We start from the raw sequence: 7,342 nt of genomic DNA, 5'->3' as shown, positions 1-7,342 counted from the left end.
TTGCTGTTTCAGGATTTTATGAAGAATCGCCATAGCGGCATTGCCCTTGTGCTCGGCGCTTCTAATTATAAAAACTGGTCCCGTATGTCTATTGTTCTGTTCGCAGTGGAGGACAATGAACCAGAAAGAACCAAATTGACGCAATGATCCCGATAAGAAAAGCAAGGGACAAAGAAGACTTTCTTTTGATTTTATTTTCACAACCAAACCAAATTCAGCGGGAATTAAGAAGTCCATTGAGTTGCTCAAATAAACTTTGCTTGGGACGTAATGGTAAGGTGGTTTCAGCGGTACGTTGAGCACACCTGGTTCGTTGGTCTAGGGGTATGATTCTCGCTTGGGGTCTTCTGCTGCAATAAAATGCTAGAGGCACTTTTTAATATCTGTGCGATCGATATGGTGCCATTGACTGAACGAGGGAGCAGTTTGGAGAAAAAGGAGAGTGGGAGCGAGGGTCATGTTTGGGGCTTAACCGCTCTTTGACACCAGTTCTTTGGCTGCCCACAGTGCAGTCGAGGTGACACAGTTGGCCACTCCCAGAACCCTCCTCTACCGCCTCCACTGGATGAATTTCCTCCTGTTTGTCCACTGGAGGGATTCTTCTGCTAAGTATCTGTGAAGGCTGCACCGTAAACAGCGGGGGAGAGAGATTCCAATCGCCAGGATGCAACTCTCCAATTGGATACTTCACGTTGCTCACACTCGTTTAGAGAATCATTAAATGGTAACAGATCAGGGTGAGTCCATTCCGCCCAACGTGTCCATGACAATCGCCTAGAGCTGGCGTATAGTACCGTGATACAAACAGAAAATGCTGGAAAATCCCAACATGCCTGACAGCAGCTGTGTTGAGCGAAACAGAGAATGGGAAGCAGGGTCATTCTGAATTCGGAATGGTAACTCTCTTCCTCTCTCCACAGATGTTACCATTCCAGACGATTTGTCCAGCAATTTCTATTTGTCTTTCAGGATTTTATGGAGAATCTCCATAGCGGCATTGCCCTTGTGCCCGGCGCTTTTATTTACAAAGACTTGTCCCTTCTGTCTATTGTTCTGTTCCCTGTGGAGGCCAACAAACCAGAAAAAAACAAATTTACCCAATAATCCCGATAAGGAAAGCAAGGGGCAAAAGGGAGTTCCTTTTGATTTTACTTTAACAACCAAACCAAATTCAACAGGAATTAAGAAGTCCGTTGAGTTGATAAAATAAGCTTTGCTTGGGAGGTAATGGTAAGATGGTTTCAGCGGAATACTGATCTCCGGCTTGTTCGTTGATCTAGGGGTATGATTCTCGCTTAAGGTCTTCTGATCAGCAAAATGCGATTAGTCCCGGGTTCAAACCCCCGCCGAGCCCTGCAAGGACTTTATAACATCTGTGCGATCGATATGGTCTCATTGACTGAACTCGGGAGCAGTTTGGAGGAAAAGGAGGGAGGGGCGAAGGTCATGTTTGGAGCTTAACCGCTCCTTGACATCAGTTCTTCGGCTGTCCACAGTGCAGTCGAGGTGACTCAGTTGACCTCTTCCACAATCCTTCTCTGTCGCCTCCACTGGATGAATTTCCTTCTGTTTTGTCCACTGGAGGTGTTCTTCGGCTACATGTCTGTGAAAGTAGCACCGGTAGCAGCTGTGGAGGGAGATTACATACGCCAGGGTGCAACTCTCCAATTGGATACTTCCCGTTGCTAACTCTTGTTTAGAGAATCAAAAAATGGTTACAGATCAGGATGAGTCCATTCCGCCCACCGTGCCCATGACAGCCGCCTAGAGCTGGCGTGATAAAAACAGAAAATGCTGGAAATCCTTAACAGGCCTGGCAGCAGCTATGGAGATGGAAACAGAGAATGGGAGGGAGTGTCGTACTGGATTCGGAACTGTAACTGTCTTTCTCTCTCCACAGATGTTGCCATACCAGTCGAGTTATCCAACATTTTCTATTTCTCTTTCAGGATTTTATGAAGAATCTGCATAGCGGCATTGCCCTTGTGCTCGACTCTTCTATTTGTAAAGACTGCTCACTTATGTCTATTGTTCTGTTCGCAGTGGACGCCACCAAACCAGAAAGAACCAAATTGACCCAGTGATCCCGATATAAAACCAAGGGACAAAAAGCATTTCTTTTGATTTTACATCAGCAAGGAAACAAAATTTAACAGGAATTAAGAAGCACATTGACTTGATAAAATAAGCTTTGCTTCGGAGGAAATGGTAAATTGTTTCAGTGGAATGCACAAAGCGATTTAAATTCTATATTCATCGTCATTTCATTTCAAACTTGATGTGCTTTTACTATTTTTGAACCCTGTATCTGAGTGCCAGAGTCACAGATCTGATTATCCAGTCAGTAACTGATCTTTTCCTGTTGGGTTTTGCTGTGCCAATTTAAGCAGGATTCTCACGTCCTGAGGCCGCCTCTTCCCCGTTGAATGGGAGGCATTGGATCTTCCTGGGGTGAACATTTTGCTGGAGAAATCTTCGTCGTCATTTAATTTCAAGCTAGAAACAAGTAGCAGGTGGAAGGTACTGAGGGAGATAGTAAATGGGTGACCAAAAGACAGAGCAAGAGTAGGAAGGCAGTGCAGGTGTCCTCTGCGGTCATCTCCCTGCAAAACAGATATACCGCATTGGATACTGTTGAGGGGGATAGCTCACCAGGGGAAGGCAGCAGCAGCCAGGTTCATGGCACCGCTGGCTCTGCTGCGCAGCTGGGCAGGAAGAAGAATGGCAGGGCTATAGTGATAGGGGACTCAATTGTAAGGGGAATAGACAGGCGGTTCTGCGGACGCAATCGAGACTCCAGGATGGTATGTTGCCTCCCTGGTGCAAGGGTCAAGGATGTCTCGGAGCGGCTGCAGGACATTCTGGGGGGGAGGGGGAGGGGGGGGGAGGGTGAACAGCCAGCTGTCGAGGTGCACATATGCACCAACGATATAGGTAAAAAACGGGACAAGGTCCTACAAGCTGAATTTAGGGAGCTAGGAGGAAAACTAAAAAGTAGGACCTCAAAGGTAGTAATCTCAGGATTGCTACCAGTGCCACGAGCTAGTCAGAGTAGGAGTGTCAGGATAGAGAGGATGAATACGTGGCTCGAGAGATGGTGCAAGAGGGAGGGATTCAAATCCCTGGGACATTGGAACCGGTTCTGGGGTAGGTGGGACCAGTACAAACCGGACGGTCTGCACCTGGGCAGGACTGGAACTGATGCCCTAGGGGGGGAGGGGGGGGGGGTGTTTGCTAGAGCTGTTGGGGAGAGTTTAAACTAATGTGGCAGGGGGATGGGAACCGATGCAGGGAGTTGGAAGGTTGTAAAACAGGGACAGAAATAAAAGGCAGTAATGGGGAAAGTGTAAGGCAGAGAAGCCATAGTCAAAAATCAAAAAGGGCGACAGTACAAGGTACAGTGACTGAGGGGAGCTCAGTGAATAGGACCACGAATACTAAAAGAAATAAAACGGGAAGTGAAAACATTAATGTTAAGCGACGCGGCAGGTTGTTACAGGAAGATATGGGTTCGATGACAAGGAAAATTAGGAGAAAGGTTAAGAGGAAATATAACTTAGGAGAGGTTACTGATCGACGTGTTAAGATTCAGAACAGAGGTAAAAAAGCCAACATAAGTGTACTTTACCTGAATGCTCGTATTATTCAGAATAAGGTAAATGAGTTGATGGCGCAAATCGTCGTGAATGACTATGATTTAGTGGCCATTACTGAAACATGGTTAAAGGATGGTCACGACTGGGAGTTAAATATCCGAGGGTATCAAACCTTTCGGAAGGACAGAATGGATGGTAAGGGAGGTGGTGTAGCTCTGTTATTTAAGGATGATATCCGGGCAACAGTAAGGGGTGACACCGGTGCTATGGAGGATAAGGTTGAATACATTTGGGTGGAAATCAGGAATAGTAAGGCGAAAAAGTCACTGATAGGAGTAATCTATAGGCCACCAAATAGTAACATTATGGTGGGGCAGGCAATAAACAATGAAATAACAGATGCATGTAGAAATGGTACAGCAGTTATCATGGGGGATTTTAATCTACATGTTGATTGGTTTAACCAGGTCAGTCAAGGCAGCCTTGAGGAGGAGTTTATAGAATGTATCCGCGATAGTTTCCTAGGTGGAACCTACGAGGGAACAAGCGGTCCTAGATCTGGTCCTGTGTAATGAGACAGGATTGATTCAGGATCTCATAGTTAGGGAACCTCTCGGAAGGAGCGATCACAATATGATGGAATTTAAAATACAGATGGAGGGTGAGAAGGTAAAATCAAGCACTAGTGTTTTGCGCTTAAACAAAGGAGATTACAATGGGATGAGAGAAGAACTAGCTAAGGTAGACTGGGAGCAAATATTTTATTGTGAAACAGTTGAGAAACAGTGGAGAACCTTCCAAGTGATTTTTCACAGTGCTCAGCAAAGGTAGATACCAACAAAAAGGAAGGGCGGTAAAAAGAGGGAAAATCGACCGTCGATATCTAAGGAAATAAGGGAGAGTATCAAATTGAAGGATAAAACATACAAAGTAGCAAAGATCAGTGGGAGACTAGAGGACTGGGAAATCTTTAGGGGGCAACTGAAAGCTACTAAAAAAGTTATAAAGAAGAGTAAGATAGATTATGAGAGTAAACTTGCTCAGAATATAAAAACAGATAGTAAAGGTTTCTACAAATACATAAAACAAAAAAGAGTGGCTAAGGTAAATATTTGTCCTTTAGAGGATGAGAAGGGAGATTTAGTAATGGGAGATGAGGAAACGGCTGAGGAACTGAACAGGTTTTTTGGGTCGGTCTTCACAGTGGAAGACACAAATAACATGCCAGTGACTGATGGAAATGAGGCTATGACAGGTGAGGACCTTGAGAGGATTGTTATCACCAAGGAGGTAGTGATGGGCAAGCTCATGGGGCTAAAGGTAGACAAGTCTCCTGGACCTGATGGAATGCATCCCAGAGTGCGAAAAGGGATGGCTAGGGAAATTGCAAATGCACTAGTGATAATTTACCAAAATTATCTGGGGCCGTCCCGGCGGATTGGAAATTAGCAAACGTGACACCACTGTTTAAAAAAGGAGGGAGACAGAAAGCGGGTAATTATAGGCCAGTGAGCTTAACTTCGGTAGTAGGGAAGATGCTGGTATCTATCATCAAGGAAGAAATAGCGAGGCATCTGGATGGAAATTGTCCCACTGGACAGACGCAGCATGGGTTCATAAAGGGCAGGTCGCGCCTAACTAATTTAGTGGAATATTTTGAGGACATTAACAGTGCGGTAGATAACGGGGAGCCAATGGATGTGGTATATCTGGTATATCTGGATTTCCAGAAAGCCTTTGATAAGGTGCCACACAAAAGGTTGTTGCATCAGATAAAGATGCATGGCATTAAGGGGAAAGTGGTAGCATGGATAGAGGATTGGTTAATTAATAGAAAGCAAAGAGTGGGGATTAATGGGTGTTTCTCTGGTTGGCAATCAATAGCTAGTGGTGTCCCTCAGTGATCAGTGTTGGGCCCACAACTGTTCACAATTTACATCGATGATTTGGAGTTGGGGACCAAGGGCAATGTGTCCAAGTTTGCATACGACACTAAGATAAGTGGTAAAGCAAAAAGTGCAGAGGATATTGGAAGTCTGCAGAGGGATTTGGATAGGCTAAGTGAATGGGCTAGGGTCTGGCAGATGGAATACAATGTTGACAAATGTGAGGTTATCCATTTTGGTAGGAATAACAGCAAAAGAGGTTATTATTTAAATGATAAAATATTAAAACATGCTGCTGTGCAGAGAGACCTGGGTGTTCTAGTGCATGAGTCTCAAAAAGTTGGTTTTCAGGTGCAACAGGTGATTAAGAAGGCAAATGGAATTTTGTCCTTCATTGCTAGAGGGATGGAGTTTAAGACTGGGGAGGTTCTGCTGCAATTGTATAAGGTGTTAGTGAGGCCACACCTAGAGTATTGTGTTCAGTTTTGGTCTCCTTACTTGAGAAAGGACGTACTGGCACTGGAGGGTGTGCAGAGGAGATTCACTAGGTTAATCCCAGAGCTGAAGGGTTTGGATTACGAGGAGAGGTTGAGTAGACTGGGACTGTACTCATTGGAATTTAGAAGGATGAGGGGGGGATCTTATAGAAACATATGAGATTATGAAGGGAATAGAAAGGATAGATGCGGGCAGGTTGTTTCCACTGGCGGGTGAAAACAGAACCTGGGGGCATAGCCTCAAAATAAGGGGAAGTAGATTTAGGACTGAGTTTAGAAGGAACTTCTTCACCCAAAGCGTTGTGAATCTATGGAATTCCTTGCCCAGTGAAGCAGTAGAGGCTCCTTCATTAAATGTTTTTAAGATAAGGATAGATAGTTTTTTGAAGAATAAAGGGATTAAGGGTTATGGTGTTCGGGCCGGAAAGTGGAGCTGAGTCCACAAAAGATCAGCCATGATCTCATTGAATGGTGGAGCAGGCTCGAGGGGCCAGATGGCCTACTCCTGCTCCTAGTTCTTATATTATCCAGTTATGAACTGGGGTTCTCCCTGTGAGGTCTTGCTGTGCGAATGTAAGCAGGAATCTCATTCCCGGAGGCCACCGCTTCCCCATTGAATCTTCCTGGGGTTGCACATTTTGCTGGAGAAACGTAACCACGTGGAGGAAAAGTTAATGTCAGAAGTAGGATTCGAACCCACGTCTCCAGAGGAGACTGCAACCTTAACGCAGCGCCTTCGACCGCTCGGCCATCCTGACGCGCTGTAACCAAAGATATGCTCCATCGGCGAATCGATTTAAATTCAATTTTCATCTTCATTTCATTTCAAACTCGATGTGGTTTTACTATTTTTGAACGCCAGCCAGACTCTTGTATCTGAGTGCGATCGTTCTCCAACACGCTGTGTGTTAAGGAGCTCTCATTTCTGCATTGATCAGTTTGCTCTATTCAACAAAGTCCGTACTGCCGCCTACCTGTTCCTCACACGAAGGTATTAAGAATCTAAGATCTGAGCGGCGTGATGGATCCAATTAGACAGTTGCATCTTGGCGACTGGAATCTCTCTACACAGCTGCTTCTGGTGCTGCTTTCACAGGCTAGTAGCCTAATAAACCCTCCAGTGTCCACACACGAGGATGTTCATGTTGTAAAGGCTGCAGACGAACATTCTGGGAGAAGCCAACTTGTTTACATCCGCCAATACAACATGCCAGACTATTTACAACAAGGGAAGTGGAAATTTACGCGGAGTCCTGGGATCATTATTAATTCCTGATCCAGAGTTACTGAGCAGATCATGCCGTCATGAACTTGGCTTCTGCCTGTGGGAACTTGCTGTGCGAATTTAAGCACGAATCTCACG

The 7,342-nt window shown here is 45.2% G+C and overlaps 1 non-coding gene across 1 annotated transcript; it reads right to left on the bottom strand.

The window, feature by feature from the left end:
- Positions 1-6,654: 6,654 nt before the first annotated feature.
- Positions 6,655-6,737, bottom strand: trnal-aag (transfer RNA leucine (anticodon AAG)). Its single transcript has one exon. It is a non-coding gene; the product is annotated as a tRNA-Leu (tRNA).
- Between the last annotated feature and the right edge of the window lie 605 nt (positions 6,738-7,342).

The sequence above is a fragment of the Scyliorhinus torazame genome, chromosome 24 (genome assembly GCF_047496885.1).
Source record: "Scyliorhinus torazame isolate Kashiwa2021f chromosome 24, sScyTor2.1, whole genome shotgun sequence".
Classification (NCBI taxonomy): Eukaryota; Metazoa; Chordata; class Chondrichthyes; order Carcharhiniformes; family Scyliorhinidae; genus Scyliorhinus; species Scyliorhinus torazame.
Note: the sequence above shows the minus strand (reverse complement) of the source record. Positions and strands in the feature narration are given on the sequence as shown.